Below are 10,453 nucleotides of genomic sequence, written 5' to 3' on the forward strand. Positions count from 1 at the left end.
GGGGGCTTCGGGGGGCTTCTTTGTCTAGTGCATGCAGGGGCTTCGCGGCGTCTGCAGTACCAGAGGAAGACCCTGTAAAGATGGTCTTGAGCAAAGTGCTGTCCTGCGCTTCAGGAAAAGTTGCTTTTGTTTCAACCCATGATTTATGTTTGATCTTTACTTTGCTGCCATCGCGTGCAGGTGGCTTTTTGCAAAGGCGTTTGTGCAGGGAGAGTTCTGGTTGACACAAATGCCCAAATGTCTGGAGAACTCTCTAAGTGACACCTAAGCGGGCCGAGTCTCTGTGCGCTGGGGTTGTTTCACTGTCAGAACTGATGCACGCTCAGACACCTCACAGGCCATTCAGAATTTGTGTAAAACTTCAACTCCAACGGCTGTTCTTCCACAGTGGTTGAAGTGTATAACCATTAGTTCCTTGGAAAATGTGTGCAAATTTGTTCTGAAAAAGCTGTCTGGAGCTCAAGAGCAGATTTAGCTTGGGAGTTAAGGAGCAGGTTTCCTTTTGAACTGGGTCTTTGGCATACTGAATTGTTCCTTTTCAAGTTGGGGTTCTAAAGAATTTGAGAGGGGTAGAATTTCTAGGAGTCAGACACGACAAAGGCTTGTGGGTATGTATTTTTATGATCAATTTTGTCCAGAAAAATGAACCAGGTCAATGGATTATTTATGAGCCTGCTAGCTCATCATAGTAAGACGAGATCAAATATTTAATGTGTTTTGCCTTCAGTTACACAGGAAAAATGTCTAAGAAGGCAACATTGGGATTTGCGTTTCATGAAACAGAAGAGAACTCTGGGTAACATTAGTGTTTGGGGTTTTAGGTGTGGCGGGAACACAGCTTTAACTCTTTGTCCCATTACTTGCTTTTATGTGAAGCCACTGAAGCCTGAAAGTTCAAGTGTTCCTACCGCAGATGGTGGGGTGGGGGTGGCTGTCCCTGCACGCATGAGAGGCAAGTTCTTATGCACCTTGTGCAAATTGGGCCAGCCATTTTGGGCATGGGTTTTCTTTTCTTTTCACAGAGGAGCCGATTGAAACTGCTTCACAATTAATCAAAAGTCCCCTCAACATTCGTGATCCATCTGGGACATTTCAGATATGTAACTACCAGCACAGATAGTCAAACCTGTTTCTCTAGTCTCCTTGTTTAAGGAATATATACACTAGGACGAGGGGTGGGGAGTGGCATTGACATTTTAATGGAACTGACAAGACCTCAGAAATTCCTCTTGGCGGATTTTTAGGGTTGTCTGAGCATTTTGGTGAAACGTGGAGAGGCATGTCCTAGAGTTTTGCAAATGGGTGAGGTGACTGAGGGATGGGGATGCTTGGCTGGAGGAGGGTTTAGGGGCGTGGGTCGGGCTCTTTCTTATAGCAGGCTTGCAAAACACCCTGGATATCCCCTGGCAAAGAGAAACGCAGGTAATTCCAGAAATTGAGCCGGTACTGCCGTTCCTTCTCCTTCATACTTGCCAAATGGTATAATTTTGAGAGAATATAGAAGGCGGGGCTGCCTGAAGAAGCTTAGTTTTAATTTGGCTTAGTGAATCAACAGGATATGGTTATGACTTGACTTTTTTCTAAAGATGTCTGGATGGCCAAAGGGAAAATTATGCAGTCACTTTTTTGTTGAGAAGGTAACTCAGGCGTTACTTATTCCCAGTACTACATCAGCTGCTCTGGGTCTCATGGTCCTGGGCTCTGAATGAGGGGCGGCCGGCATAACGCGGTGTCCACCTCATTCTGCAGCCGGAGCCCTCACCTCTCTGCTTTAAGAACACAGGAGTTGAAACAGTGGTGCAAAGATGCCTGAGGGCCGGGACTCTACCCGGATATTCCCATCAAATGGGGTCTTCTGGGATCCCTCAGGTTTCACTCGAAGGCAGAGGTTTGCACACTCTGACACACGGAAGTCGGAAGTCGAGTCCCGCACCTCAACCACATCCAGCCAGCGGGGCCCGAGGAACCCGCCTGGCCGAAAGCCCTTTGCGAGATGCCCGGGTGCGGCTCAGTAGCAGCGGCCTCTAGGCAGTATAGATTCGGGCCACGCCCGTTTTCATGTCCAGTCGCCGAGCTGTTGCCAACTCGCTGTCCTCTGAGGTTTGTGGTGTTCCACAGAACAGGCGTGGATGTGGAGTCAAGCACCTCATAAAAGCACCTGTTTCTCCACACACGGAGCAGGTGATGTAGATTCACCTTGTTCTTGTGGGGAACCCATTTCTGCGCTTAACTGGGCAAAATAGCATCCTAAGGAAAGAAAACTGCCATCTTCCTAGGAGGGACCTGGATGGAGACGAGACGAAGCTAGCCTTTACTAGAAACCTGGCATAAATGGTTTGCCCTGAGCAGAGGGGCGAATTGCTTTCCTAGGGTGGGCACAAGATCCACCATCAGTGACAGCTGCCTTGTTTGTAGGTGGAGCTCATCATGCCCACTTTGGTCCACACTCAGAAACGTTGGTCTGTGGGTGACGTCTCTGCAGGAGGCATCCCTTCAGCCTGACCTTTGTTGGCTCTGGTGACTGGGAAGACGAATGCTCATTTACTGAGTGTCAACAATGAGCTTTTAAACTGAGCAAGTGTTTTCCCAGCCCTGTGTGTAATGAGGTGACAAAATGAGTAGAGATAAAACTGGTGTGAGGCAGTCTGACTGCCTTATTATTATTTCCTTTGCCCCCTCCCCCAACCTGGCGGCAGCTCCCACCCCAATGCTAGATCAAGGGGACCTGTTAATGGGCATTTAAGCCATAGGACCGGATGGACCTCCATTAACCCCAGAAACCTTTGGACAGCAAAAGGGGAGATGCAGCCCAGTAACATGGAGACACGGAGGTAATGTTCCAGGGTCCCCAGGTACTGCCAAGTGACAGATGGCAAGGAGAAGGTCTCCCGGGATCCTGAGGCCCAGTTCTTCAGGTCATCATTTGAGGTAGGGAGGGCAGAGGTGAGAGAGGGGTTGTGAGGAGGCCAGGCAGTGATTTGGGAGAACACTTCTCAGCCAAGTTAGGGAAGGAACCAGGTGTGTGCCCTGGGGGAACCCAGAGCCCCAGGATAGGTGGGACCCCGGCAGGAGGGGGCAAGTCCCTGGGCCTTTGCCTTCCGGGGTTTTTGCATGGTCTTTCTGGACATAGTCAAGGGAAAAAAAAGCATTCTATTTCCTTTGTTATTGAACAGCTGAACAAAATAAAATAAAATGATTTTTTTTTTCTCTAACTAAGGGAATGTTTTCCTCTCAGGGGCCTAGAATTAGGGAGTGAGAGAACTGGAAGGACCTTGGACCTTGGCAGTGATGCGCTCCACGTAGCTCTGCGGCTTACTCGAGCTCGCCCACGGCTTGCGAGGACACAGCCAGGCCTAGAACTTGAGTCTTCTGCATGTTGGCTCTTTTCTCTCTTCCTGCTAATAGTGGGCATGTTGTCTTTAAAATGCTAATCAAATTACCAGGCTCTTTCCCTTGTTTCAGAGGAAAGGGAGGAGAGCGGGGAGATAAGCTATTCTGGTCACCAGGGAGGTTTGGCTGACTGGAGGTTTCCCCAGCCCTGGCTGAGGGCTAGAAGTTTTTTTTCCCTTAATTTTTGCTTTTGAAAAATTTCAAATGGAAAGTCCAGAGATACAGTCCAGTTTCATCAACTGTTAACATTTTGCCAATTTGTGCACAAGGTTGCTCTCTCTAATTATATGCATATCTTATTTTTGCATATGTAATATATATAATTTGATGGATTGTGTAAAATATGTGAGATCATTAATATAATTATGCTATTTACATATCTGTATATAATTTTTTGTTGAAACATTCAGAGTTTACGGACATCCAGATACTTCACCCTAAGTACTTTAACATATGTGTCCAAAGAACAAGGATTTTCTCCTACATAATCACAGCCTCATTATCACACCAGGGAAACTTAACATTGATACAAAACTATTATCGAGTATACGGCTCATATTCCGATTTCTCCCACTGTCATTTTTAGCTTATAGGGTTACTTTTTTTTTTTTTTTTTTTGAGACAGGGTTTTGCTCTGTTGCCAGGACTGGACTGCGGTGCTGTCACCATAGCTCCTTACAACCTCAAACTCCTGGGCTCAAGTAATCCTCCCGATTCAGCCTTCTGAGTAGCTGGAGGCCACTATGTCCGGCTAATTTTTTTTCCCTAATATTTTATAGAGATGGGATCTCACTATATTGCCCAGGCTTGGTGTTGAACTCTTAGCTTCAAGCAATCCTCCAGCCTTGGCCCCCCAAAGTGCTGGGATTACAGGCGTGAGCCACCGCACCAAGCCAACTTTTTGAAACTGTAAACTCCTAGGGATTACAAAATATTTCTTGACTTCATCTCAGTGTGTATCTGAGAACTAAATCAATGTTGTGTAATGATGAACTGATTTTTCATGAGTGTCCCCAACTGTGTGACTCACTGTAAAGAACATTTCAGAACGTTTTGACCTAAGAGTATAAGCACCTTCAAGCAACAACGCCCAAACATCTGTGGCTGAAGAGGTGGCGTTTGTGGCCTCCATGCCCCCTCCACTCTGAAGCGCCTCCTGCCCCAGCAGCCAGCTTCCCTGGGCTCCTCTCCCCGTCTTCCTTCTCCCCTTCCTGCCCCACCCAGAGAAATGGGTCTGCTTCCCCCTCCTCTCCTTCACCACTCACATTTTATTGTTTAATTCCATTTCAAATTGCTTTTTCCTCCACGCTCCCTTCTCCCTGGCTCAGCTGCCACAGGTAAAGCCACCCTCATTTCACAGCACCTCTCCCTGGGGCTGGGGTTTCTCCCTCTTCTCCCTCTCTCGGTCCCTTTGTGGGTCTAATCATGTGTGTCTCACACAAAAGTAGTGTCAGTAATATACCTGTGTTAAGGAGAAGAAAAGCTGTGTTGGGAAATGCTCCCGTGTGTCTTGATTTCTATTTCTTGAATAATTGCATTTATCACAACAACAAAGGAGTGTTTAGAAGCTGTGGCGCTCCTAATCGTGCTTAATCTAACCTATTACCTGTTTTGAGTTTTCTCAAGTCTCTTTTCCATCCTTGTCCACATTTAAATGTATAGCAACAAGGCCGGGCGTGGTGGCTCACGCCTGTAATCCTAGCTCTCTGGGAGGCTGAGGCGGGCGGATTGCTTGAGCTCAGGAGTTCGAGACCAGCCTGGGCAAGAGCGAGACCCCGTCTCTACCAAAAATAGAAAGAAATTAATTGGACAGCTAAAAATATATAGAAAAAATTAGCCGGGCATGGTGGCGCATGCCTGTAGTCCCAGCTACTCGGGAGGCTGAGGCAGAAGGATCGCTTGAGCCCAGGAGTGTGAGGTTGCTGTGAGCTAGGCTGACGCCACGGCACTCACTCTAGCCCGGGCAACAAAGTGAGACTCTGTCTCAAAAAAAAAAAAGAAAAAAATATATAGCAACAGAGTGAAAGCAGTTGCACTTTTTGTAAAGTTATAAGTTGTGAAATTAAGTATAATAAGACCTTAAAAGTGCCTAAAAGACACCTCCATGAAATCTATACAAGAGTCTCTCTACTTCCTTGTTCTTCTCTCCTCAAATTTAGTTTTCCTCAAGAATCAGAAAGGTTAAAATAAATAAATAACTTCTGATCAGTCTTATTGTCAACTGCCCCCCACCTCCATTTTGTCGTACTTAACAATGCTGTGTTCTGCAGCTTTCGTTTTAGATGTTTTAGTTTATAACATTTCTGTGGGTGGGAAATATATTCCGAGTTCCAAACAACCGACCCACAAGTGAACATTTGGAACACAGACCGTTGATGGGTGTGCCGGCCGGTACTCGTCTCAAAGTCTGAAAGCGCGAACTGGCTCTTTAACCCTACACGTGTCAGTCTTTCCCGTCCATAGTCCGTTCACATTCCTACTGGGGCAGCCCTTCTCCTCCGCCCCGGATGCACAGCAGGCCTTCCCGAGGGGCCGAGGCGAGGAGGGACAAAGCCCCTTAGAGTGGGACCCTGATCCCGTTTGACCCAGTGCCTCACTCGGGGGGCAAGTCTGCCGCACAGCAGGCTGTGGATGTGGCCCCCACCCCACTCCACCCCGGGGAGCTGAGACAGGCCCTCTGTGTGAGGGCTGTGCAGCGCAGACGCCAGGCAGCAGGTATTTGAGCACAGAGCATAGCCACGGCCCCTGTTTCCCGGGGCACACGAAGCAAGTGTACGTGAAGGGATAATGGCGCATGGTCATCGATGATGAGTGACACATGAGTAATTATACAGAGTAGAGAGAGATCATCTTGGGCTGGAGCGATGAGGGGAAGCTTCTTGCATGAGGTGGGTAGAAACTTAAGGCAGGCCTCGGAGGGTGCAGCATAATTAGAGGAGGGGATGGGGAGGGTTGGGGGTGCGCATGGCATGGTCAGTGGCCTGCTTGCCCCTGAGTAGCCTGGGGTGCTGGTTAAAAACGCAGATCCCTGGGCGCCCGCATGGGTCTCTTCAGTCAGCATCTCTGGGAGAGCAGCCCAGGAGTCTGTTGTTTCCCAGTTTCCCAGGTGACTCCAAGCCACTGATTGAGAGGAACAAGCATGACCCAGTGAGGCCCATGGTGTAGTCCGCAAATCACTCAGCTTTCAAGTCTTGTGGGCCTCAGTTTCCCTGGCTGGGGTGTGAAGAAATGCAGAATGGGTCACGTATGTATGGTGGTGATTGCGGATATCAGTTCCTGTCATTTATTGGTGCTTTCCACGTGCTAGACACGAGGTAAGCATTTGCCATACTTTAATCCCCACAACAGCCTTCAAGAAGTGGGAATTTTAATGGTCTGCTTTTACACAGGAAGAAATAGAGGCTGAGAGAGGTTAAGTGAGCCACCCAAAGCCACACAGCCAGGAAGTGGCGGATCCGGGGTTCCAGTGCAGATCTGAGAGACAAAAAGGAGCGCGGTGGGTTGTGGACCCGGAGCTGTTGGATGATGACTCAGGAGGGAGGTTCGGCGGGTTCGGCTGTCTCTGCTCACTGGAGGGAGGGCTGTTCGTGCCTGAACATGCCCATCCATTTCTTTCTATTAAAGTCAAAATAAATAACCCGCTGTACTTTGGGGGAGCCTTGGAGTGCTCTCGACCCATCACAAATGGCTAAATCCTCCAGACTTTACACTCTGTGGAGAGACTCTTGGGGCTATCCCTCCCCCACGGGGAAAGTTCTGGACAGAGACTCTTTTCTTGTCTCATGGTTACTGGCCCAAACGGCCCTGAGGATTTCATCCTGTTTAATTCCTCTCCAAAAATTCAAACTAACTGACTCTCCTACAAGGAATGCTTTGGATAAAGAGACGGCTGTGATAGCAGAGTTCGTTTCCACCCCTCATGTCCAAAAAACAAGCAGATTTTTTCCCACCCCCTTCATTTCTACCATGAAATCTCTTTATTTCGTTTGAAAGGGAAGCCAGGCGTCCCTATGGCTTAAGACCTATGACCCCGCACGCTTCGGACAACTCAGCACCGCCTTCAGCAGATAAGTTCCAACCAATACTTTACACTGCGGAGCCTGTGGGGAAGAATCAACTAAAATCTGACGTCCTGGGACAGAAACCGTGCAGTAGCGGCAAAAGGAAGACTTTTAAAACCTGAGGGCAACTTTGGCGCTGTAAATGCGAGGCGTCTAAACCTGCCACAGCAAGCCGGCGGGAACGCCCGGATGTGCGGCAGCACTTAGAGGCAGCGCCGGCCTCTCTCCTTAAGCATCGTGCTGTTTTTCCTAGCCGTCCGTCTTCCTTTTCGGATTTTTGGCCTTGGCCTGTGAACTCCACGAAGGCAGGATTGTGCCTGTCTTGTCTGCTTGATTTTTGGACGTGAGGGGTGGAAATGAACTCTGCTATCACAGCCGTTTCTTTATCCAAAGCATTCCTTGTAGGAGAGTCAGTGAATTTAAATTTTGGGAGAGGAATTAAACAGGATGAAATCCTCAGAGCCCTTTGGACCAGTTACCATGAGAAAAGAAAAGAGTCTCTGTCCAGAACTTTCCCCACCTAGGGGAGGATAGCCCTGGCGCACAGTAGGCAGACAGTTTATCTTTGCTGAACTGCTGCTTCTCGGTGGAGAGGGCCGGAGTGAGCGTTTATGGCCTGGGGAGGCACCAGAGCTCGGTGATTCCTGTCATCTGTGGTGGGTCCTTGGGAACTTCAGCCTCTCTCTGAACAGAGATCGCAAGTTGCCACTTGGCTATATGACTATAATTAATCTTATCTCAATGTTAAACCCATAATTCATGTGGGTTTGGTTTTGTTTTTGAAAATGAAAATGGAGTTTCCTGCAAAGTAAACTCACTTTGATCTTGACACATGAAGTCAAAGTACAAGATTTCTATAAGCCAAAGTACAACATTTCTGTAGCGTTTCTGCTTAGGTTGTGCTAATGGCATCAAACAGTCACGTAGAGTCACGAGCATTTCCAGAGGGCCGGGTGGTTTTTTGACAAATCATTATAATTCCATGCTTGTTCAGGAACTGGTTTCCATGAGAGAGTTTGTGGAAAGAGGAATGAAGATTTGATCAGATGTCTAAATAGACATAGTCCTTTTTTTTTTTTTTTCTAGCTGGGGGGGTGGCGGGCAATGGAGTGAATTCGTTCAGTCCCAGGCTGAGAAGCAGGAGTGTGAACAGAAAGTCAACCATGACCAACAGCTGGTCAAGTGCATCACTGTGCTGCCCTCGGTGCGCGGAGACCTGGGGAGACAAGGCTCACACACATCAGGTGGTCGTCCCACAGAACAGCTGAGTTACATGGCACAACCTGTCACCTGCTCCAGTGGGACAACAGCTCACATTCAAGGTGCAAAGGAAGGCTTCTGGGGCTTCTTCTGCCCATGAAGAAACTCAGAGGCTGCCTGGAGGAGGTCACAGCTGTAATATTAGCCTCATTTGCAATCTTTCTACCCAGCAGTATAAAAATATCTTTTAAAAAAAGAAAGCTTTCAGGAGTACACTCTCAGAAACTAACCTTAACAACTCAGACTTCTGTATTCCTGGGCCAGCTTGCTCTCACCATGTTGTCTGCTGGTCTCGGTAGAAAAAGCCCGTCAGTGCTCTGTAGAGTCAGAAAATCGAAAAAGGAGTCATCTGTGCTCCACTGGCAGCAGCCTGAGGCAGGAAGGGGCCCAGGCACATGCCCTCTGCTCCTGCCTGCTCCGATTAGCCACGGAGAGGCTGGGAGAGGCAGAGGAGTGAGTTGAAGAAAAGGAGATGTGTGTCTCCTGCCTGATTGGTGGCTTCACATGGCTGTGACTTTCCGTTTGCATCCGGGTTCTACACTCAGGGGTGGGGGTGCAACAGGAGAACCCCAGAAAGCAGAGGGGGATGGAGAGAGACCAGCCTCTGGGGAGAGGCAACCCAAAGTCATGAGTCGCCTGACGGATGCTCCAGGTTTTCTCACACTTGGGCCATTTCCACCTGTTGATAAAATATTTAAAAATTAAAAAAATTAAAAAGTACTAGGGCTATTTCAGAAGACAAGACCTTTGCAATGGCTCAGAACAAAAATAGAGAATAGTGTATTATTCTTTCAGCAGCTGCTCATCATGGTTGCCAGGAAATCGAGATCACATACCTTGGGGGCTGAATCCCTGAGGACCCCAGAAAACATACATTGCTCCTCCAAAATCTACTGACCCACACACAGTTTCCATCCTCTCTGCAGGATGCCCCAAGGGAGAAAGAAAATAAAATGCAGAACAAGTCATTTGGTTCCTGAGGCTGGAGGGTAACAAGTCAGTGCCGGGGCTGCTGCTTCTGAGCTGGACCGGGTTTCCCTTCTATAGACCCTGCAGGCTGGGAGACAGGCCCGGGAAAGGGGAGGAGATGCAGTTAGAGCTCCGATTTAAATGAGAGGACGGTGGCGGTACTGAAGATGGGAAGAAGCTCCCACAGAAAGCCTGGCAGGGGAGGGCGGGAGGCAGGGAAGTGGCGGTTCTGTCAGTGCCGTGCCCTGTGGCCACATTCAGGAAAGCTCCGGATTCTACCATTTGGTCTTCAAGTTCCTCCTTGTTTAATGTGGAAAACGTCATTGATAAAAGCCAGAGGGAAGTACGGAGCCCTTCTCAGACAACACAATCAGAGCCCACCAAGTTCAGGTTTAATTCAGCTGTGTGTTTAAATATAATCTATTGACATCTCATCATCTCTCTCAAAAATAAAATCCCTTGGCCTGAGAAATGCTTACTTCTGGTGCATGAGAGGATGTGTGGTTATTTAAAAAGTCTATCCCGTCTAGTTGAGGTGCCAACGAAGCAAGGGGCAGGGAGAGGCTGGATAGCAGCATACAAGGTGAGTAGAATGAAGTTTTATCGAGATCACTTCGTTGAAATTCAGAAATTCATATTCTTCTGAGTGGTGTTTGCCTCCTTGAGCCTGGGGCGGGCAGGGGCATGGCAAGGGTAGAGCCCAGGACATCTACCCCTTACACATACACAGCCTGGCTACATAGAGCTGATTTATCTCTTGTTGCTGTAGCTAT

The sequence above is a fragment of the Propithecus coquereli genome, unplaced genomic scaffold (assembly GCF_000956105.1).
Source record: "Propithecus coquereli isolate 6110/MARCELLA unplaced genomic scaffold, Pcoq_1.0 Scaffold536, whole genome shotgun sequence".
NCBI classification, from domain to species: Eukaryota; Metazoa; Chordata; class Mammalia; order Primates; family Indriidae; genus Propithecus; species Propithecus coquereli.